This window comes from Cygnus olor, chromosome 1 (genome assembly GCF_009769625.2).
Source record: "Cygnus olor isolate bCygOlo1 chromosome 1, bCygOlo1.pri.v2, whole genome shotgun sequence".
NCBI classification, from domain to species: domain Eukaryota; kingdom Metazoa; phylum Chordata; class Aves; order Anseriformes; family Anatidae; genus Cygnus; species Cygnus olor.
In genome coordinates, this window is record NC_049169.1 from 127,647,303 (window position 1) to 127,671,988 (window position 24,686).

The window sequence follows — 24,686 nt, forward strand, 5'->3', positions numbered from 1 at the left end:
TCTTCTGCAGGTGAAACACACAACCCTGGCCCCACTGCACCACGATGTTTCAACATCTTCAGGTGCCTCCTGACCAGCGATGCCCACCAGAGCAACCCTCCACGGGTCCAGCAGCTCAGAAGGACGGGAGGTGCCAGCAGCACCACGGGCACCCCATCCACCCCAGCACCTCCACGTGCCTGGCCCTCTCTGGACTTTCTCGAGGCCACAGGGATGAATGTACAGAAGTCAGTTTGTGACTACAGTTTGACATCGTGGGTGTTGGAACTGCTAATCCCGACACTTGGGAAACTCACATCAACCAAAAGCCAGACTTTCACATGACCTCTCACTGCCCCAACACACAGCCTGCCTTCAATAAATAAAGAATCAGAAGAAAAGCAGCACCAGGTAAAAATCGAACCCTCCACAGCATGCTGACCCTTACTGGTGACGTACAAATGTTCCTGCCTAAGACCACAGGTAAGGAGGTGCCCATGGCTATGTACAGGCACTCATGCCACCCAGCTACCACAAAATGGCAACCCCCTATTCCCATCTGTGGCTTTGATGGGTATCAGCAACACAGATATTGTCATGCTCTACAGGAAAACATAAGCAGCACAGCCTCGAAGCCCTGCATGTCAAAAACCAGCACCTGAATCCAGGCCCAAAATGAGAAGACCTAGCACAGGGAATCCACCATGGAGCCACCAGCTTCTCTCCTCCTGTGGGACAGGGTCTCACTCAGGGGCATGGTCAGGTGCCAAGGTGCATGAGTACCACGGTGCTGTTTGGGGAGCAAAAGGGTAGACTCTTCCCTTCTGCAGTGCAAAATGCGGTTATTTAAGGCTTCATCCTCCCCCACTGACTCGAGTAACCCAATGCTCGTTCAGCTTGCCAGTTCAAGCTTCGTATTCATAGCTCCAGATTCACTGGACTCTCCCTCTCACCGACCCCTTCACCAACCCCAGCATTTCATCAGCATCATGCTGGCACTGATCCTCAAGCAGAAAGCACACCCACGTCAGATTTCAAACTCGCCATGTTCTTGTGCCACCCCATCTAAAACTACGCGTTACTTTCAAGAAAAAACAGCCCCTTATTTTCATCCTTGCAAGAATTTGTGAGCAGCCACGGGCATTTTGTTTAAAAGACAGAAAAACACAGGATTCCTGCGATGTGAGGAAAAAGGCATCGTTCCCTCTCCCTTTCACACCTGTTTACACGCTGCCTTTCACCCCGGTGGCTGCACTGAGCCTTTCCTGGTCTGATGTGGAGAGGCAGAGATGACCTGTTCCCTCAGTCCTGCCATCATGCGTGAGATGCCAGCCCTCTGAATGCAAGACAACACCAGCATGGGATGCCACCCTGCACCGTGGATGTGTGCAATGAGAAGACCTCACTGATTTTCAGCAGGTTTCCACTGGCTGGACTACAGCAGCATGGCTCCAGGGAGGCGCACGCCCCGCTTGCTGCTCCTTGCGGCTGTGCTCCCCCAGATTTCCTCTTCATCCCTTCCCATCGAGGTCTAAAAGTAAATATTATTTCCCCGACACCAGGAACCAGCCAACGCAAACCTATTTTGCAGATGTCCATTGCAAGAGGAAACAAGATCGGTACTGCCCATGCTTTTCCATCAAACCTTTGGAGAACGCATCCATCACAATGAACGTCACACCAGATTTTGTGATTATCGCTTCCCCACCTCACTGACGGCCGGCTGGCAGCAGGATGGGAGCGTGCTGCCATGGGGCGCGGAGCCCCTGACATATTTACTGCAGCATTCGTCACCAGCCCTTCTCATCGCGGCGTGCGCTATTACATGTGCTGAAAAACTTACAGAAACGGTGGGACACGGAGCGGCAATTACATCTTTCCCAGATGAGACCGCTGCATTAATGGATCAGTGCAATCCATCATCATCGACTGTAAGTCCTCTGGGAACGTCGCCGGGCCACTCTGATAGCCTGGCTGGGAGGTTTGGCGTTCAGCCGTGCTGCTCAGCCTCAGGAGGCAGCACAGAAAGACGCCCAGAGGGACAGGGATGGCTCAGCACACTGGTGCAGCTCTGGAGCAAATTGTTTTGCTGTCAGTCTTCATCCTGCAGGCCACCTTGGTGCCTGCTGAGGCGATGCTGTGCTGCAGAGGAACAGATCCTCATGGGCTCTTTCTCTGGGGATGCCAAGCAAACCACACACAAAATAAGAGTTTCCATGGCCAAACCATGCCCTAGCTCATTGTGTCTCCCTGGGTCTGGCGTGCTGGAGGCGGCTGTGGGGCTGGTCAGCCCCACTGAAGCCTGTCTGGGGGGCAGCTGCCAGCGAGGGGTACCGCTGCCACCCCAGGGTCTTCTGTGCTGGGATTAAGCTTGGAAAATCAATGGGTGCTACTGATGGTTCATTTGACATTTGCAGTTTTATCACTTAATGCTAACCAGAGGAAGCAAGGGAGCATGCTGCTACCAAAAATTAATTAAATGTGGGGGGAAATCTCCAGAGAAGTCAACCAGTGGGATGTACATCCAGTAAAGCCTACCTGTCCTTGTAGTGATTAAAGCTGAACTTTTGTACCAACAACTATAGCAGTTAGTTATAAGTTCCTTTCCCTGGCTTCCTTTCTGTATTTGCAACTTTCAACAGCCTGGATCTACCTATGAGGAATCCAAAAAAAAAGAAAAAACTGCTCAAAACCCAAGCCATTGAGCACCCACTGAATACAGGGGACAGCATCTTCATCCACTGCAAACCATCCCCAGATCAGGATGCGGTCCCTGGTCTGGGTTGAGCCCCTCACCATCACCCAGCTGTGGGTACTGGGATGGCAGCAGCAGCCTGGGGTTCCCCCCGGCCTCCCCAGAGCAGTGTGGTGGGGCGACGGACCCTGCTGTTTAGGTTTGGCTGTCTAAACAGGCACTGAGGGATTAGGTCGTATTGCATCTTTTGTGCTAATTAAAGGCTGTTTATTATCCGATTGTCCCCGATAGCATATATTTCTTCCATGTGTAAACACAGCTGACTCTGTGGTCTAAAAATTCACAAAAACAAAAGAAATGTGAACGTCCACATTTGGGCAAGTTATAGGGTGCGAGAGACGCCCCCCAGCCCTCCCCGCCAGCACCCGGGGACCAGCAGGGCTTGAGTGGCCAGCTGGCAGGCCATGGCACCGGCGGCTGTCCCAACGCTGCCTCCATCCCCTGATGTGGCAGAAAACACACAAAATTAACATCTGAAACCACTGTAGCATCCTGTCACTCACTGTTGAACCACAATTTTTGGGGCCTTGGAAAGGGTTTGCTTAAACCTAGGCAAACAAGGCGCTTTGGCAATGTCCATGTCTTGATCCATTCAATGGAGAAGTCTTGATGTCCATGTCTCGATACAGTCAATGGAGGAGTCTTGATGTCCATGTCTTGATCCATTCAATGGAGGAGTCTTGATGTCCTCATCTCGATACAGTCAATGAAGATGTCTTCACATCCATGTCTTGATCCACGTCTGTCAATGGCGTCTCCCCCAGGCCATGCCTTTGGGCGGGCGGTGAGCTTGGCTGGGCTGGATCCAGCCCTGACACCAAAACACCACCAGCGCTGCGAGCTTGGGCGCTGAGAAGCAAAGCAATGCAGCCTCTTTGTGGTTACCTGTGTTCATGGTTCTGTGTGGCTGCAGTATGATCTATTCATAAATACATGAGCCCCTCTTTTCCAAAAGGCCTCTGTTACGCTGCAAAAGGACGGATGCAGAAGGAAAAAGTAATTTTTTCATGGGCCTCTTTGTAACTTTCAAGCATCTGACTCCAAACCAAGTAACACTTTTTTTTTTTTTCCTGCAGATTTGTGCATGTAATTTAGAAGAATTAAATTAGTCTATGAATCTACTTTTAATGATTTGAAGCTGCATGCTGCCCTTGTAAATTTATAGAATTATTTTAGATTTCTCTCGCTGCATATTACAAAGGCAACACAGTGTAGTTGCAGTAGTTGAATTTTTAAATGTGTTTATCTGGGTCACTGCTACTTACAGCATAAGAAGATTTAGTGAATCCAGTTTAGCATCAGTCTAGTGCAAAGGAAAAAAAATCTTTAATTAAAACCAAAAGAATTATGGTGTTTGGTGGGTAAAAATCTGAACATTATCAAATAAAAGTCTTTTGACCGAGCCAAGAGGAAAACAGACCTGCTTACAATTTAATTCAAAAGGGGCTAGGACTTTTTTTTTTTTTTTTTTTGGCTCACCAGAAATGATTTTGTTTAATTGGCAATTTCAGGTATAGAAAAAAGAACTGAGAGCATTAGAACATTAGGATGAAATTTTCTTCAATGGCATCGTTTAAAATCAAGAACGTGGTTGCTGGTGGTCCACTTGCCATTCAGGGAGCAGGGCTGCCCGCGTGCCCGACTGCTGGAGAGGTGGCATTTCTTGGCCATGCAGTGGTCATGACAGAAGGTGGGGGAGAAGGAAACCTGTTTTGATGTCTACTCTCAAACCCGTCTATCAGGACAGAAATATTCAAGCAGGTAATGTTCAGAAGACAGGAGAGGCACCTAACAGTTTTTCCAGCAGTCCTAGCTTGCCTTTCATGCGTATTGTCTTGGAAAATGCCCAAAGAAACCAAGACGTTGTTTAGGAAAGGACAAGCTCCCATTCTCACAGGAAATGTGGTAGGAGGCTGAAAGGTCACAATGAGAAGAAAGCCCGAAAATATCCCTGTGATGCGAGAACAACATCCCCCAGCACCATGCTGCCCGGCGGGTGACACGGATGTGACTCAGGAGACGAGCACGCCTCGGAGATTCGCAGATGGTCTGCGGCAGCGGGGGTACGATGGCAAGCAGAAAGCATCCGCTCTTTCTTCTCCAGCCTCCGCTGGAGCCCTTCGGTGCCTGCCCAGAGGTGGCCCAGAGCTTCTAGGAGAGAAGCTGAACCGCTGTCCCGCAGTTCGCAGGGCATCGGCGTCACGGACACATGAGGCTGCAGAAGCCGCACCGCTGAGATCTGCAGCCACAGCTCCAAGCAGCAGCAGCACGGGGAAAGAAAGGGGCGAGCGTGTAGTTGGTAGTTTGACCCTGTTATCGATCTGATGCTAACAGGGAGTGCAGGAAATAACTAACTACAAAGTATTTCCCGTGTCAAAACCGGGGAGGAAGGATGATGGATTTTCTTCAGATTATTAGCGGGAAGAAAAGCCATAAATTCTCAATCCCCCCAAAGTTGTTATTTATTTTCTTCCAACCACGGTGGATTTTCTTCCTCCAGTTCCCCAAATCTATTTGTCACTGGCAGATGGCACCCCAGTCACTCACTGGATTTGGTGACGTACAGCTTCACTCCCTGTCATCCCTGCCCGATGACGAGAGCCATCTTCTGGCACTTTCGTCCTGCTGAAGCAGGTCACCTTACCGTCGGTGGGGCAGCCACAGACCAAGGCACTGAGTGAGGGAAAGGCTCAGTGTCTGGCCCTTAGAGATGATTTGTTTTATCACACTGGTTTTAGAGATTTATCACTTCCTCTACCTTCCTCCATACGCACAGTGAAGAAAATCTGTTTTAAACATGCGACAGGCACAGCTTCCGTCGGGGAGTAAATTTGGGGGCTAAAACAAAGAAAAAACAAGAGCTGTTTTTAAGCCAGGGATGACAACCATGCTGACCAGCGAGCACAAGTGTCTGCACACAACCGTTTTTCAGCACATTTACAAGGTCAGGTTGCCACATCATCCTTCAGATGATTTGAAATCACTTGCACCCCTTTCCTTGCAAATATGGCTGGAAAAAAGGATTGCATACAGGTTTGGGATTCTTGCAGGTAAGCGTGACCAGTTTCTTCTCCTCAACCACCTCAGAAGTCTGCTGCTGATCCTGAGGGAAAAATGCATTTAGCCCTAATATTAGGCCCCACAGGCTGTGAAGCTCTGCCTTCAATGTGGTGGGACTTCTGCGGAACAGCTTCGGAGAGGCGTACTGGATGGGCTCCAGGAGCGCAGCTACCTCAGTGAGCAGCCAGGACACCTGGCCCACGGGGTCAGAAGCACGTCCCAAAAAACTGAAGCAAGGGGCAGAAAGAGAGGGAAGGGGGATAAGATGAAGAGCTCCTGACATCTGCATCGCAGAACTGCAAGGACCTCTGGGTTGTCTCCAGATCAAAGGACCACTTGATAGCAGTCACCAAACACCACCACTCATCTCATCCTTCGCACATCCTCCCAGGAGAGCCCACTCCGTTGATGTTCCTCATGATTTATCCCCAGGAGTGGCTGCAGTGGAAGGAAGTGGGAGCACATGGAGACCTGCCACCAACAGTGAGACCAGGAGGACCCAGCTCTGGGGACACACGGTGCCTGCTGCAAAGAATGAGATGGTGCGGGGCCCTACGCAGGGACCTCTGGGCAGGAAAATGTCCAAAAAAAAAAAAGTGTGACTGCTGTAGGGAAGATGAAGAGGGGAACTGAGGAAAAAAAAAAAAAAACTAGAGCTGCTGACACAAGGGATAAGATGCACGAAGCTGTAAAGAACACCTGAAACAGAGGGGATGGAAATTTGAGTTTACTGGGGAAGATACAGAGGGAGTGAAAATAAAGGGGCCGCTGATTGATGCAATGCCCTTAGCTTGCAGAACCAAGCCTCACTGTGAGATGTCTACTGTCTTTCTCCAACAGCTGCCGAAGACGGATGAAAAATACCTCTGGCCACAACTGAGGAAGTGATGAATTACCATAACTTTGAAAGTTGGAGAAGAATTGTGGCGTCTTGGCCACACTACAAAAAAGGCAGGTCAGGCAAAAAGTCTTCCTCGGGCAGACCCACGCGCTCTTCCACAGCCCTCCTTGGGCTCCCCAAGGTCTGGGTGTGGAGGTCTGAAGGAAGTGGTCGGACAGTGGCAGCAAGCATCTAACTGGAGTCCCAGGGCACTGTTGTCAGCTAAAATAACAGGAGACGAGGTTGCACTGACTGAAAATATATCAAAGGCAATGTTTAAGGCTCCTGAAAAAAATATGCTACTTTCTGTCTGTAGTCACTCCCACATAAAATCCCCTTGGATTTTGTCTACTGGAAGAAGAGAATATTGCACTGGAGTCGTTCTTACACCATAAACTACCTTGAGATGACTGAAAACCAACTTTAAATGCATGGTTTTTACTTTTCTACTTTACTAAGCCATTCAAAATTTCATATCGTTGCCTTGAAGCCAGAAATTCATGTGGCCTGCGTAAACCCACTTTGTGCTTCAAATTCTCAAATTCTCAAATCAGCAAAACAGCAAAAATGGTTAGAAAAGGTGTGTTACACTCAACCTGTAAACACCAAGGAGAATGTCCCAAGCTTTACAGCAAAGGGTTACCATGATTTAGCAAAAAGCCTCCAGTCTTAGAAATAAAGTAACTAACTAAAATGGAAGCTGAAAAACATCAACATATATTCTAAGGCCAAAATTAACACAAACCTGAAAAACCCAAAGGAGAATCAATACAGTTTTTCGGTTTTATTACTTTGATTAAATAACGTTCTTTGGATAGCGTTGCTTGCTCAGTGCAACCGTAGAAATTGGATTGGCAAATACTGTACTGTGATTTATGGATTGAAAGGTTGTCTGATTTCATTGGGCTGGTAAATACAACAGTGCAAACACCTTCCCTGGACAGACTATTTCTAAACTGCTATATCAATATTCAGATCATCAAAATTGATGTTTGCCTTCAACAGGAACAGTATGTACCTGCACGTGCACACACACACGCACACTTATATTCTCTTTCTCCATCTTTTGGACTGCAGGAATGCACATTGCAGGAAATGCTGCTTTATCCCAAATCAAGACCTCTACATTTGCAAGGTGTTTAGCCCTTTATGTAGGATGCATTTCTGCTGATTGTACGTGCCCCTCTCACTAAAATAAATTCTCACAGAAATACTCCGCAGCGGTTCAATTCAACTACTTGTTCTTCCAGATCTACAAAGGTCTCTTCACATTCAGTTTACCATGACATAAATGATGGATAATTGCTGGAGCTCTAAAAAATTCTGTCCAACATTTATGTAAACTCTACTTGTATTTTTTAGTCTGAGTAGAGCAAGGTAAATAATTTTTTACCCGAATTTTACTTTTCACTCACAGCTTCAGAGGCTTTGCAACAGAAGCACAGGCAGGCGGGAAGGCACGGGATGCCAGCCGGTACCAGCAAAGGGGAGCAAGGCAGAAACGAGAAGGCAGCATGGCCAAAGGACAAGGACCTCTCTCCTCCTCCCAGACCCCTGCTGCAAGGCGGAGCCTGCTGTCCCTGCTAACCCCTCGCAGGCCTGGTGTGATGAACCCCTCCTGGCTTCCCCAAAAGTATCGCACCCGTGGGTGCATTTGTGGAGAACAGGTTGGGAAGGCATTAGGGAGATTGCAAAAGAAGCTCCAAGGACAAGCACCCATGCTCTACAGCAGGCAAAAAACCTTGGCACGCTTCTAGCTATGATAAATAAGGCAGGCTACATCCCAGTTTCTGAAAAACGCTGCAGGAGCTCACGGGGTGAGCCTTTACCTTGTCCTCCTCGATCACTGTCATCGCAAACAACAACTGGCTCTTATCAGCGGAGACGTCTCTGCTGGGAACAAGTGACTTCAGGACACAGCGTCCTTCCCCGGTCCCTTGAACCCTCCAGACAATTTACAACACTGTCACTGCTACATGCGGCCTTCTCACATGCACAGTTCTTTCCTCTAGACTTAGCATTTTGATTTTTAAATAAATGTCCTCTAAGGTTCTTGTGAGGCCTTGATGAGTGGCCATTTTATTGATACTCTGGTTCACTTTTCAAAATACTTGCAGGCTATAGGATAAGTAGCGTTTGCTTTTATCCCTTCTTTGGGAGGTAACATTTTGGTAACTTACATTACCCAGATGAAAATTTATTGGTTAGCACTGGGGAAAGCAGATCCTTTACAAAATTAGCCTTTGACCCAGTTAGTCTTTCCTAAACAAGCAATGATTTAAAAAATCCTCAGTGGATAAGAGATGTTTGCAGTCCCGGTATCGACTTGCACAAATGTTAAAAGGTGTAAGGATAACAAAACTACATCATCTATATTTTACAGCAGAAAGACCAGGGATGAAAAACTACCGAAAACTTCCCTAATGAAATGTCAAAGCCAACTAGCTTCACTAAAGCTAATCCGCAAATCTTGATGACAGTGCAGATTACCCAGCCTGCTAAACTGGCAAGCGTCCAAGGCAGCTCATCTCCCGAGGATTACACCTCCATTTAGGGTTGCCGTAGTTTGAACTATTTGGAAGAACCCTGGAGGAAACAAGTTTCAGCTCATGTTATTCATCTGGGGGGGCTTGCAGCGCACTATCGGGTCCTAAAACATCAAGCAACGACAGCACGTATGGGCACACAAGGGCAGAGCCCCATATATTGGCAGTACTGTGTGACGGCCAACCACCGATGTGTCAGCGACCCGTCGACAGATGCTGCACTGTAAACCTCCTAAGGACCTTACGGTTTGGGGAAGAAATCCCTTCTTCTTCTTCCACCCTGTCCTCGTGCTCGGTTCTGAAACCCGCTCAAGATGAAAGACATTTTCTCTCTCACGGAGGCTATCTATAGACGAACCTTTTTATAATTCTCTGTTGTGCAGCTCCCGAGCGTCAGGCCCAGCAAATCACAACATTTTATTGTAATTTCACGTTGTTTACTTTTGCGAGGCAGGATCTTGGCAGAGATGAGCGTTTCCTCCAGGGACGAAGAACATGGGGGCGGGAGGGGGGAGAAGGACGGAGGGATGGAAGGAAGCACTTTAACACAGACTTCCCCATTGTCTGTGTTAACAGGGACACTGGCCGAAACACAAAGGAGAAGGTAGCCAAACAGACCTTTGATCCTGGCTGAGTCCTCAGGCGAGCATCCTGCACCCGCCGATCCTCCGCCTCGCTCCAAGCCCGGCCTTTCCTCCTCCTTACAGCTCTCCCTGCGCAGCGCGGCCATCGCAGCTCCCCCAGGGAGGAGGAGGAGGAGGAGGAGAGGGAGGAGGAGGAGGAGGAGGAGAGGGAGGAGGAAGAGGAGGACGTGAAGGAGGAGGAGGAGGTGGAGGAGGAGGAGAGCTTCTCGCGCCTGTCTGCCGGAGACACACAGCAGCACCAGTGACTCCAGACGCACAGGTTCTTCACCGCACGGTTTCCAGGGAGATTTGACTCATCACGCTCCAGTGTTTGGGTTGGCAGCACTGAAGCTAATGGGAGTATCTACAAGCTCTGGGTGGGGGGATTAGGGCGTCTGCACTTCGAGGTGCTACGCTCGCGTCTCGCACATTTCTGTGCTTTCAGAGCCGCTCTCCCCGGGGGCTGCTGAAGCTGTGGTCCTCCGAGGAGAAGGCGGCCGAAGCTCCTCGCCGGGCACAGCAGACCTCCCCTCCTTCGGCAGCAGCTTTTTTGCTCCCTCTCCAGCTTTGTTTAGGTAGAGAAAGTGGTTCGCAAAGACCCTTGCACAAACTCATCCCAGCAGCAATTGACTTGCTGCGTAAAATGATTCACTGATGTTTAAAAATCACGCAAACAGGAGCCCTCTCTTATTTTATTACCGACTTTCCACAAAGGCACTGACGCTGACTATCGCTAATGCTATGTCTGGCATTAGCTGCCTGTGAATATCTCTCAGCAATAACAACTGATAGCAAAGCCTGGAGCCTGCACATCACTCTCCTATTTGTACATAAATTCCCTCTAAAAGGATTTCGGCATCCTCACACTGACTCTACCCGAGCATTTGGGCTCTTAAAGTCAAGTCAGCCAGACAGCACGGTGCCACGCAACTACAAACAACACAGGACGATTTTTTATTACAATACACTGCATTATTTCTAAAAGCACAGACAGTAATATGCAGCGTGTAAAAATATACATTCATCATAAAGAGGTTAGATACTAATTCCTGCAGCTTAATTTTTTTCTTAAGGGCCCCAGCCCATTTTTCAATTAAGGCAGGATAATATTATTAATCATAAGAAATTGCTGATGTGTAAAATTGTTTCCTTTCTAGCTAGCACTGCCTGAGAAACGTCAGACACGACGCCTCCAAATTATCCCAAGGTGGTCGCAGTGCAGCTCCTTTTGCATCAAGGATCACCTTTTGCAGCTCCCTGGGCGATGAGCAGCTCATGGCAGTTGTCTCCTCTGCAGCTCAACTTTTGGCCATCGCCTGGAAAACTTTCGGCATCGCTCCCAACTTGCGTGGCCCCGCGGCTCACCTCCTCCCTCCCTGGTTCCTCTTAATCCCCCGTCCTGTAAACAGCATCCTCCTTAATTTTTCCCACAGTGACCAATCTCCCCCAGCTGCAGAACCCTCCTTCTGTTTCCCCCCGACACGATCAACTCTTCAACGCTATTCCTGGTTATCTGTGGCCTTGTGCCATTAGTTTTCTGACATCACCAAATACTTTCTTATCTGAAGTTGCTTATATATTATATATATACATATAAAAGGCTATCTTCCATCACCTTATTAACTGCTGAACAAGAGTAAACAGTGTAAAGAGAAAAGGCAAGACACTGGGACCGTCTTGTGGGATGCCCCACCCCGTGATTATTCCCTCTTGGCAAACACTGACAACAGGAGCACTTCACTCCGCAGCCTGCGGAGGCACATCAAATAAATAGAAATTGTGAATTTCGGCCAAAAAATCCTTTCTGACACGAGTCGCTCCTATTCATATGACTGGTCTCATTAAGATCTGAACTGGAAAAAGCTGCAGGACAGAGCTTGTGTATGTCTCTTTGCTGAAATGTTCAGCACTGTTTTTCCTTGTGAAAAGACAAACCAACCCTGTGCTACGAAAGCAATAAACACAGCACGATTAATGGTCAGCAACGCACCGGATACTGCTTACAACAGCGCTATAGTTAGTAACTACTTACTGACACTAATTGTTACAAACAACTGAGTTACCAGAGAGATTTTCATATTATATATACATATATATATATAAATACCGCTTTGTACAAATCTAAAGTATGTGAGGCTAAAGCTAATGGGCTAGCTTTGTTGAGCATCTCAAAAATCAAATTAGCTGCAATCAAATTCATGGCACAACTCAGGGTTCATTTCATTACTATCAGAAAATTCAATCTCTGAAATCTTACAATATTAAGCTAAAGCAATGATCTTTCTGTTAAAGTTCTTTCTTTTTTTCATTTTAAGGTGAGAAAAAGCTAGCAGGCCCTGAGAAGGTGGGGGTGGGGTCTCCTGATGGATCCTACTGAAAGCTTGGCAAACATTCAATCGATTACTCTTATATAAGGAATAAAAAAATAAGCAGCCTTTCAAGCACACTAAAATACGTTTTGCAGCATAAATCCTACCTCTCATATCTATTTCTACAACATGCCCTTTCTTACAAATAATAAGTACATACACACGTGCACGTATATATGCATATACATCCCTAAATTGAAAACACAAATCCATTAGGGAGCTATTTAAATCTACTCATTGCTGCAATAACGAATCATCTTATCTCTGTGTCATACTGTATGTGGGAGAGTCAGAAGTTCCAGCAAAATGCCCACATTTATGCAACATTTTAATGAATCTGCCTTTTTGGTTCATTTTACAATAAACACTCTTTAACCTTACTGCAGGACCTAGATGGAAAATACTCACTGCAAGCTCAGCCTCCTTTTATTCCTTCTCTTCCAGGTTTCCAGCTATGTCTCTCTGCAGGACTCAAGTGTGGTTTTAATAAGGCAGATGAGGCAGGGTTTCTCAACTGCTTTTGATAGAGGTGAGGTGGTCAGCTCTTTATTGACTTTCTGCAGTACTGCAGCTACGTACTGTACAGACAATCCTGCTTTATGAGCATGCACCAGACAGGAAATGGGCCTGGAAATTTCCAGTCGGTGTTGTTTGATGCACTGTTTGAAAAGCTGCACGATGTGCATATAAAGGAAATGAAGGAGAGCCTTTGCTGTTGTTGTTGCTAACCCATCGCACTGCAGGCACTAAGTGTAGCCAGCAATGCCTGGGCAGGAGCCATTTTAAGAATTAGCATGTTTCTCCAAAAGAAAGAAAAGTGTTGATTATTTTGTGCGTGCAAGAAAGTACTGCATATCTAAGATCCTTTTATAAGGAAAAACAACATGGGAGGTAACTAGCTGCTGAACAATTTTGCAGTCCCTTTCCTACATAATCAGCCACAGTGACATACATTGTACGCAGGGCACAACTGCACTCACTGAGAGACACGCATCTTCACGAGGGGATGTGAAAAAAAGGAAGTAATCACAGACTGGTATCATGTACTATTAAGGTTTTGTTGACACCAGCACGGAGCAACCGCATCACTAATTAATGGATACTCACAGGCTGCACACATCCTTCCAATGGAGTGGCGACAAAAGCACGCAGCGCTCCTCGCCCTCATACATACATTACTTTGGCTGTTTACCCTCGTGCCTTTTCTTTCGGTCTTCTGCACGTCCCTTGTCCCTCACCTCCTCCCACACAGTAGCCAGGTAGGTTTCTCAAGCGGGAAAATGCACCTTCACGTCCCCCGCCACGAACCTCCCACGTAAGGTCGAGCAAGCCGGGTTCGTAGGCAGACATGGCCTGTAATACACAGACACAAGGTCTGGAAAAATCCCCCCCGAGGTGTCTCCACGTATCTGGATGTGAAAATAACTTTTAAAATCCGACCTGACATCTCTCTGTGCCTCTTCTTGCTCTCTGCCAAGGGGGGATAATATTCCTCTGCCTCCAGGGAGCGCAGTGACGGTGAGTAGATCAAAGATGGCAAGAAGGTGCAGGCACTTTGGTGATGGCAGATGCACAAAAAGCCAGCACAGACTACAGAAATACGGCACACATGTACCCACATGCTGGCTGCATGACCAAGCACCAGCTCGCACCTCTGGAAACACTGGCTGCAGGACTACTAGTGCCAAATAGCAGATGGGTATGCATCGCCCCATCTCCAGCCGAAGACCTGCACCAGGGTATCAAGAGCTGCAAGGTATTTATCATGATTTAATTTCTTCCAGTTAACTGCAGAGCCCTCAGGGATGCTGAGAGTAAAGCTACACACACACACAGGGATTCAAAAACCTTTAGCTCCAGCCTTACAGCTATTGTGCTGCTATCAGTACATATGTCCCTATTTCATGAAAGATACAGTAGTGCTTAAATGCTACTGACTTCAGTAGACATAAGGATCTGCTTAACTTTCATTAGGTGCTTAAGTGTCTTTTCTCTATAGATACGCCTTCCTCCACAAGAACTTTAATGCATGCTAGCCATTTGTTTTATAGTCACCTGGATAGTACGTATGTCTTTCCTTTCCAAGTACAGCTACTTACACAGGAGGGTATTATTTGTTACATATGTACAGAAGATACAGTAGAAACTGTGGAAAGCTGTTCTTTTAGTCAGCCTGTTGAAGAATTACAGGCTCACAGCGTGGCTGAGGCTGGCAGGGACCTCTGGGCTCACCTGCTCCAAGCCCTGCCCAAGCAGGGACACCCAGAGCAGGCTGCCCAGGCCCAGGCCCAGGAGGCTTTTGAAGGTCTCCAAGGACGAGACCCCACAGCTCTCTGGGCAGCCTGTGCCAGGGCTCTGCCACCCGCACATGGGCAACAGACAAGGACAAGAACATAGACAATGACAGGCAGATGATTTTGCTGCACACTGCTCCCAAATTTTTGCCTACTGAATAAATTATCAGTGGGCAGCTATAGCATAGTTCTTAAGGGAAGGTGATGAAATGCCAATAACCCACAGCAATGAACGCTTCCATCCTGCGTTCTGCATTTATATTTAAAATGCAGCTACAGGGAACAGGCATCGTGTGAAATAACAGATGACAGGCTCTCACAACACACACACTGCTTTAATTCAGAGGACTGTGCTGAATTAGGAAGCTAAATCCAAGCTAAATGCCCACCTCCTCTCCTGAACGCCTGCCTTGAGCAGACCTGGTCTCTGCTGTTGTTCAGCTGATCTGTGCTTGCTCCCAGCCCCCCCACCTGCAGTTCCCCAAAGCGTGTTCTCATAGCAGTTTGGCTCGTTTTTCCAAATGAGACGCTGTTACACTGTGAATCTCATGAATTTTCTTTGCTGAGAGGAATTAGCACTTCAACCCAGCCCTCTGACTGGGGAGAAGCGGGGGGCCGGCCCGGGCCTGCTGCTGGGCCATGCTCTGGGCCTGCTCCCCGCGGGCACGAGATGCTTGGTGTTTCTGGAGAGGCACACGAAAGGCACTAATTTCACCACATTTACGCACAGGTTTCACCCTCTAAAGCATAACATGAGCAGCCCAAACTACTAAAGATTTAATTTTTAAGGCCTTTTTTTTCCATCACTTATTTAAAATACTCCAAGAGAAGCAGCAGACCGGCATTGTCTCTGGGTCTTTGCCGGTGGTGAAGCAGATTATTCCTATCATATTCTGCAGGGGTGCTGTCAAATGCTGTTCCAGGCTATGGGCCAAAATCTACCCCCAGCCCATGTGCTCCCTTCCCACTGGCACCAGTGATATCTCCACCAAGGACTGACAGTAGTAAATGGGCAGAGATGTGCTGGCTGCTCCAACAGCACGATCTATGTGCTGAATAATTCATTTTAAACTGTTGCGCAGATGTCAAAATGTTATTGCTGATTTCTAGCCAGCAGGATGGGTGCTGCTTCTCCCGATGTGAGTGTGTCACTCCCAGTAACACTAGAGACAAGCTGGGGGATGTCTCAGCAAGACAGCAAATCCTGGGGTGCAAACTCCATATGCCCATGAATGTAAAATTAAATTCCCAAACGCTTGTCACAGGCCACCTTTTGCTCTCCTTACTAGAATTTCCCTGTGGACACACTCACCCATTCCCTCTAAAAAAAAATCAGAAAATTAGGTTAAAACGTTATGTAGTTATACACGTACATGGTGTTCAACAACTATCTCAACCCATGGGATTTTCTATAAGGTCCCACAGAAAGCCTCTAAGAACAAACAACTTAAGGGTCACAGCCAAATTTGGACAGCAAACAAAAACCAAAACAGAACAATCCAACCCAATCCAACCCACCCCACCCCACCCCAACCTGTCTAAACATGAATAAGTAGATATAGCCTACAAACTCCGTTGGCATGGTCATGGCAAGAGTGCCCCATGGTAGAAGTCAAACATCTCCCTCCTCTCCAAAAGAATGAAAGAAAGAGAAATGGAGCTTTCCTGTGTTTCCCCTTTTGCTAAACCCAGAGCAGCCAGTCCAACCCAGACCGCTCAGGGCCCAGGTCACCCACACAGCCAGCCCAGGGGGCTGCAGCTGCTGGTGGCCAGTAGCACCTCCAGGAGCAAGGTGGGGCTGCTCTGTGCATGGCCTTGGGTGGCCCTGAGCCTAACACGAGAGCTGGAAGGAAAATGGGAACGATGCAGGAGAGACATAGGTTGTGAACTGAGGTCAGAGATCGGGATCTCTGACATGAGCCAAAATAGCAAACAGACCCCCTGCCAGCACAGGCGCACCTCTATGAGGGATGCGTCAGCTAAAAAGGGAGATTTTCCATGCCCGTGGATGTGCTTTTTCATGTCAGCTGGTCTGTGTGGAAGCAGACCTAGGTTTAATGAGTTCTAATTTGTTTTAAATCCATAGGTTTCTTTTTAATAATTAACAGTCCCCATCGTTCAGCAAAGCCATTCCTTACCCCTGACTACTTGCTATTAGGAATGAATTTACAGTGAAATATTGTTAAAAGGTGGAAAGCAAGTGACATAATTCAAGTTTTAATTAAAAAAAATATATATCACACAAAGCGAGAGCACTAGGAGGAATCATAATTGAATAAGCAACAAAAAAAAAAGACCCAATGCGTACTCCTCCCAATTACCCATTTTATTCCTTTTATGCTGTTTGAATTCTTGTAATTGGTTTCCCTTACTGGATGCCCTGTGCCCAGGACGTATATAACGTTTTCTCTCTGCAATTCCAGGAACTACAGAACACGTCCACATCATTACAGCGAGCATTACACATGCTCACACACTGGGGTCCAGGAACTACAATTAACACATTAAGAAATAATAACTGCCAAGGGAGCAAGGGAAGATAAACAGCATGTAGCTGATGTAGCAAGAATTCGGGTTGGAAAAGGGCTGTCTCTTGGGTAACAGGCAAGAGAGAAATCGAAGTACCGTGCAGCACTGCCCCACCATTAAGCTAAGAAATCCTGAAAACCGGTTGAACAACAGCTTATACATTCATTTCTTGTAGCCCAATTTTACTAAAAGTATTGCTGGCTTCAAACTGTATTTTGAAGGAAACTGAAGGCGTGTATTTACAAAGAAATAATAATCGTGTCCAAATTGAAAGTTTAAACAGGATAGGGTTGTTGCTAGTTGAAAAACAGTCCTGAAGTGCTATGAGACTGTTGTTGGGTTTTTGTTCTGTTTGTTAAAAGAAGCCAGAAATAGTTGATGGCAGGCTTTTTTTTTTTTTCCTCTTGCTTGTTGGAAGTCACTTTGAGCATTTTTTTTTTAAGAAATTGAAAACCATTCCAAGTATTATTAAGGAAAAAAAAAAAAAAAAAGATTCCAGGTTCTTTTATTTACAACTTCCAGTCTAAAAAATGTTCAGTGCAAGCAGCCCTGTAGGAGCCATGTAACACAGACCACAAGAGCATGCCCACCACGGGATGGTATGTGGATATACGCTTTCACCACGGTAACAAGCAGAAAGCATGGACCAGGCTGGTCCTTTCAGATGTCAGTTCTGAGTTTTGTTATTGCTTTCATATGGACCAGCAAAGGCCTTATTACTTTATTTTTTTTGCAGAGATTGGAAGCCGATGGAAATGATGGCACAACCAGGGCTCAGAGACGGCTTCATCTCACCTCTCTCCCACCCTGGGCTGAGAAAACACAACCACAGCAGTGCGGCGACAACCCCTTTCCTAAATTTACTCACCTCCCTGTGGGAAGGGGAGGCAGGACAGGCACAAATACAGGGCCATGCCAGAACCCACCTTTTGGGGGAGAACAGCGGCTCCCCCTCTAGCCTGTTACCCATTTGGTGATGTGGGTGAGTGTTTGTGTGAAAGGCGTGATCCCCCGTGCTGCCCTGAAGCATCTCTCATCGGTCAAATAAGACATTTCAGCAAATAACATGGCACTTTGTAAAAAAATAATTGTTTTTATTTTCCAATTTTCCATGTTTTGTGTAGAGTGCTGCTGTGTTCAAGTGAACTGAATAAAAGCATAAACAGTAAGCACCATCTGGAGAACATTCTTCCAGCATGCTGAGAAATAGCAGCCGCCTGTGCTCTACCTGCTATAAATAAATGTCATTAAAAAATGTCCAAAAATTTGTTTGCTCCTATTTGATGGAACTGCAGCCAGATAAGATTTTACTTAGCCCTGTATTAGGGCACCTGACATCTTCACAATGAAAAATAAAAGTGGATATGTTTGTTTCTGAGTGCTTCATGTTAACATCAGTATTGCTAGCAGAATATCAATCCTACGCGTTAATTCTAATAGCAGCAGCAAAGGCTGCAACTCGGGAGTAACACACGAACAAGATATTTGAAACCTGATTTCTTTTAAACTGTATCAGGTTCATGCTGTGGTGATACCCCTGAAACTGCTAGCAAGAGATTGAGTGAAATTATTCTTGCTCTAAACCAACAGTGTAACAGTTTGGATTAAAAAAAAAAAAAATGTTGGTAATTTCTTTTCAGTCTAACACAAAACCATTCCAGTCTCCCTCTCTGATGAAAAAATACGGGCTAAGTCGGCCGTGGGGTTGTGATGAGGCTCTGTGAAGGGTCAGCATTTGCTGTGTTTGTTTAATCACTGCAATTAGAGCTATGCAAATAATGAAATTGTTTGCTACGGTGGCCAGGCTGGCTGAGGAAAAAAAAAAAAAAGAAATGTTTGAGTTGAGCAATCGAAGAACTATTTTTTTTTTCTTGGTAAAATGAAAAAATAGAAGTGTTTTGTTTGCTCCACTCAGAGGGTAGCAAGGCCTTGAAGGAATCAATTCAGCTTGAAATGAAAATACATTTTCACCCTGGAACAAAGCACTTGAACATTTTACATTTTTTCCCCTTTTTATTTATCTTTTTGGGCCAGAACCTTGGACAAACATTTTCAGCACCCTGAAACAGATGCTTAGGAATACTTACTATTTGGGAGGGTAAAAAAAAAAGGGGGGGGGGGGGGGGGGGGAAGGGGATTTGACCATTCCTTCGCCTAACCTCAGCCACATCTCTCCAGGACAGCATGCAGGGCTGAGGCAGCACCCGCCGTGGCTGCTGCCTGGCTGACGAACCACCAGCACCAGCGGGAAGAATGATGGGAAGACATTTTGGTTTCCTTTTTTCCTTTTCTCCACTCTGATAACCTTGGGCTAGCAAGTGCCACGTAGTGATGGGAGTGAACGTGCCTTGGGGAATAACAAAAACAGGCACTGGGTCCCTCAGGGTGGTTGTAATTCCCAAGACACAGTGCATTGCAGCCTAGGTCCTAATCCTAATTTCAGGACAAGAGCGGAAGTGATGGACATGAATCAGATTCTGTCCTTCCATCAAGTTTTTTCTCCAAAAATCAAGGCTGCTGAGCACCGGTGTGTTTGGAGAGCAGCTCCTCTTCTGCCCTGCTGTCAGCTGTGCCCTCCTGTGGGTCCCGCTGAAAGCCATTCCCACTGTAATCTGGTTTTTGTTTTTGGAAGGACTCCATGTGCCAGGAGCTGCATGGATACACATGAAGGCACAGTCCTTTCCCTGGTGAAACTGTCATCTCAAACACAGCAAGGGCAGGAAACGATAGCATGGTTATGGTTCACATGAGCTGTATTTTCCCAATATAAATATTTCAGCTAGATTTATTTAGAGCCCACTCACTTTAGTTAAATGAGAGACTTTGCACAGGGGTACTTCAACTCTCTGGAAATGAAGACATTCAACTACTGATTTTGTCAGGGTAAGGATTTGCCTACACCAATAAAGCTTTCCAGGGGCAGGTACGCTGGGAAGTCAGGTGGTGGGTGTCTGTCTGTCCATCTGGATGGATGGATGGGGGGAGGGTTGTTCTTTGTTTTGTTTTTGCCTTTGGTCAAATTCAAACAATATGCAGTAACAAGAACTAAATGTCATTTTCCTGCCATCCATCTTAATTTGGCATCCATTTTAAAGCTTACCTTTGACCTTTTAAAATGTTAATACACTTAAGCAGATATAAAAACCACACAGCTCCTGGAAAAATTAATCATAGCCATATCATGATGTTAGTCTAAAAATGTAACATCAGTTGTTTTCCTCTGTAATTTTAAGAAACGTTTGTCAAAGTCAGCAGCAGTAACTATGCCACAATTAGCTATTATTTCCTTTGCAAACAAGCATCCATGTTAAATGCTATAGCAAAATCATGTCAGCATAACTGGCACAACTTACTGTGAATTTCTTTTTTGTTTGATAACTGCCTAGAACCATAGAAAAGGACCCAAAAAGGACCTTGAGAAGTTGGCTGAGCCATCCTTCTGCGCCACAGCAGGATCAGCTATATCTAAGCCACTCCTGACAGGAAACCTTACTTAGACTTCCTTAAAACAGCAGCCTTAAATAGAACCGCAAAATTTGGCTGCACAAATCAAAACATTTAAATAATATAAATATGAAAATAATCCGTATACGTGCACCACATACACAAATATGAAAAGACAAAAAGATAACGCTGACCTACACAGTAGCTCTCCCACCTCTGACCACTTCGTATTCTGTAACCAAAGTTACAAACAGGAAACTCTAATAGAAACACCCCCTTCCTTTTCAAAAAGGAGAGGCCGCTCACTTGAGAACCTCAGCTCCTCGAAGTTCAATGGCACCTCTCCCCAAGAAAAGCAGTTTCAGAAGCACCGGGTCCTAAAATATTTGGACCTTTGTGCTTCAAAGCCAAGAGCTCTTCAGTTCCACCAGAAAGCAAACAGGAAGCAGGAGTGTTGACCAGCCTCTCCAGCAACCACAGCATGGCTAAGATGCCCGGGAGCCTGTTCCTGATCAAAGACATTCACCTGGGCTTCTGACTGAACTGTTTTGGGGTCAGCTGCCTTTTGGATGGGGGCTGGGAGGCCGTGCTAAGTCGCTCCAGGACGTTGTCGGCTCTGTGGTTGCACGCTATGAATGTGAAGATCGTGGCAAGCAGCCGTGCTCTGCTTTCACTTTCTTTTCTGTGACATTTAACAGCGCTTAGGGCCATCAATTTTAATGATCCGCTTTAGAAGACAGGAAGTTACGGTGACAGCCAGAACGTATCCTAAAACGCAATGGCTTCACAGCTAGACACATATGGGAAGGACCCACAGCTGCTAATTGAGCATCTGAAAAAGATAAATTAAGGATCTACATGGCAAACCCAAACCAAAGGCTGATGTGTTCCCTCAGTGAGCGGGGATGCAACTCCTCACCACCGCTTTCTTCCACCTACCAGCATCACTTCAGCTCCAGCGCAACTGGAGCTTGGCCAAGCAGTCTTCATTAAGCTGAACAGCTGTTTAGGTAAAATGCCTGGGTGAGATATGAGATACTGAGCTTGGCACCACCAGCCCCATCACAGAACACCACCTTCCAATGCACCCTGCACACCCAGTGCAGGGGAGCTGTTAACAAGGAACCCATTTTCTCCTGTGACAGAAGCCTTGTGAATCCACCCTCACCACAGAGGTCCTCCCGTACCAAAACGGAGAAAGATAACCCCATCCACACCGCCTCCAGAGACTGGAGATGAGTTAACAGCACCTCAAGGCTACAACAGCAAGGATCTTCTCTGCCTTTGGTCCTTCTAGGACAGGCTAACACGAGTTTGTGTGGAACTATGTGCCCATGTACACGCATCTATGCACCACATGCTCTACCCTAGGTAGAGAGTAGCCTTTGCTGTCCCACTAGAAGACCCCCCAGGGCTGCAGACCCACGTTAATCTTTCTCGTGGAGCCCTGTGATCCAACTGCTTTCCAGTGGGACTTCTGGAAAGTTCTCCCCCCAGAAGTCAGGCATCTTAAACAGGACTTGGTCCCTGCCATAACTTTCTTTGAGGACCCCAAAGAGAGTTGCACAAGACAGTAACAAGATTCTTCCAAACAAGGCATGGTAATTCTCTTCTTCTTCCCTGAAAAGTACACAAGATTTAAAACAACAAAACCAAAACCCAATAAGGTGTATTTTGTACATAAGTTCCTACTGGCTCCTGGCATTCCCTCAGTGTCCCGCAGCCCGGAGAGCAAGGCCCAGCCCAGGTGAGGCCTGACTCACCGCAGGGCAGCAGTCCTCTTCCCACCTCGCTGCAGGACACAGCTGCCTTCCCATCTCCAGCCCCACCACCAAGGCCAGAGATGAGGACATCTATTATTCTGCTGGTGATGCCTGACTGCTTGGTTAGGAAAATCCTGATTAAAAAAAACAATGTGTTGCCCTTCCTGTTTGCATTGCAGTGGCCTTGTGCGAATCCAGCTCTGCAGCAAGTGATCCATCACCAGCCACCAGAAAGATGTGCATCATGCATACACAAAAATACATTTTACTTAGCTTTCCACATTTCTATTCTCATTGACCTTTTGCACTATTCAGTTCAACACTCCTCGGTATCTTTCCTTCAACCAAAGTACAACCTAATTCTTTTTTTTTTTTTTTTTAAAAAAGGAAAACAAGGCCCATTTCATGCAGTATTGTCACTTAAGCTTTCAAAGGTGATCAAACATTAAAAAAAATTTATAATGAATACACATCTCTCACTTTGCCACTCCTGACCCTGCATTCTGTCTTTTCTGCTGGCATGCAACAGAATTCACACGTGCAATCGTTATACTGTTTGCAACTGTTTTATTCACCATCTTCTGATATTCACAGACTGTAAGTTAAGTAATGCTCCTCTAGCTAATTAGTTTATTCACTAAGCATAGATGAATAACTGATGAGCTACAAAAAGTTGCTATTGTTCCAGTCAGTCACCAAATAACTAACTTGGCCATTCAACCAGGGAGAAGTTTTCTTCTCTGAAAGGTGACAAGTAGCTATGTAATGACTTCTATTATTTTCTCAATAAACTCGGAGAAAATAGGACACTGCAGTTAGAAAAACACAGAAAAGAGAAATTAGCTACTACTGTCATTAAGGATTCAGAGGCTGAAAAAGAACAGTTGGTGCAATGCAGCTGGAGCGCCTTTTTGGAGCGAAGTGATTATTCTCTGGCCGTTAATGAATTATTTTTCGCTGGAATGCAAGACCTGCACTCCTCCAAATAACCTGGCTTTGCTGTGAGGAACAGCCTGCCAGAGCACATGAGAGCCATTGTTCTCCTGGCCCTCCTGGTAGCCACCGCGTTTCTCCGGCCTCTTTGTTTCCATGTCACAATAAAGGCAGAAACATAATGAAAAGGTTGAAGCAAACACAGGTGTTGGAGGAGAGAATGCTCTCCAAAGCCAGCCTGCACTACCTGAATGGGGAGCTACACCCTCGGATGTCCAGGGGGTGCCTGCCCTCAGCAGCCGCACCAAGGCTCAGAGAGGTGGAGAGGTGAACTTCCTTCTCCTCTTCAGCCCGTTAGGGTTCACCCCCAAGTGCCAGCTCAGAGATAATAGCAAGATAATAAGGACATGACAAATTGAAGCACTTCTGCGACACTGCCTCAGTTCAGTAATGCCCTACTCCAGACTTGGAGGAGAAGCCATGGACGTGGTCAGTCCTGGGAGGACTTGTTTGAGATCTTTGACCTTGCTGTGAGAGAGGCGGGAGTGAAACCCCAAAATCTCCTTCTCAAAGCCAACAGGCACCATTCTCTGGAGGGTGAAAAGGACAAGAGGCCTGTTCCAGGCTCTTGGGTTGCCTCTTGAGAGCACTCAACCGTAAATGCAAAGCCTCAGAGAAGCATTTTCAAACATCTATGTACCCTATTAACCACCCAACAAAAACATCACAGAAATAGCAGGCTCCAGCTACTTGCACTCAGTGCCAGCCCTTGAACGTGGAGCAGCAGAGCATCCCCAAGCCACTTGTCCATGCACTGGTCTGCCTTCCACTGCTCCCACCTTTCTCTTCCCATATCACCAAATCCCACGGATGCAATCCCGTAAACTCACCCAGCCCATACTACAGCCTCACTACGTGGCTGCTGTACATTACAGGACAGCCTGGATAGATCTACTTATAAAACAGAGAAAGCCACAGCTAACGGGCAGCACTACATCACTTGACGAAGCGTCTCCTCTGCAAAGCAGCCAAGATACTGAGTTGTTTAGTGCCCTGGGAAGGATGGACAACACTGGAAAAAATCAGGAATGGAAACTCCTGAGACCTGAGAAAGGTTAGCGATGCTCCTTTGTAGCCTAGGACTTCTCATAAAGCTGCCTCCTTTTGGAAATCTGGAGTCTTCTGGGACAACTAAGAAGAAGGGCTTTGAACAAAAGAAAAACAAAAGATAGTATATGGAGTCTAAGCAAGGCTACGAAATATTTGCTGTACTGTTACTCTGTAGATGCCGTTTCTGGAGGCGTGACCCAGCACATCCCGACCTCAAAACAAAGCAATTCACGGCTGGCACCACGCATCCTCACCCGACTCCTTCCGCTCAAAATAAAAAAAGTGAGCACTCCCATAAATCATTTATCCACCCCAGTTTTGCAAGGAGAACGTTTGTCAGCTCCCATTTTGCTTCCCTTTCCCTGGCTGCCGGCTCTGCAAAGCCACCATTTCAGCTGCCT

General features: G+C 46.5%; 1 protein-coding gene across 2 annotated transcripts in view; it reads right to left on the reverse strand.

Annotated features, from left to right (window-relative positions):
• Nucleotides 1–24,686, reverse strand: part of RAI2 (retinoic acid induced 2) — a 35,621-nt gene that overhangs the window by 8,577 nt on the left and 2,358 nt on the right. The window contains exon 1 of one of the 2 annotated variants that reach the window (XM_040532687.1): nucleotides 9,839–10,322. The exons of the other annotated variant lie outside the window; for it this stretch is intronic. The gene's annotated coding sequence lies outside the window, so the exon portion shown is untranslated. Of the gene's footprint in view, nucleotides 1–9,838; nucleotides 10,323–24,686 lie in introns of those variants that run through there. 2 annotated transcript variants of the gene reach the window in all.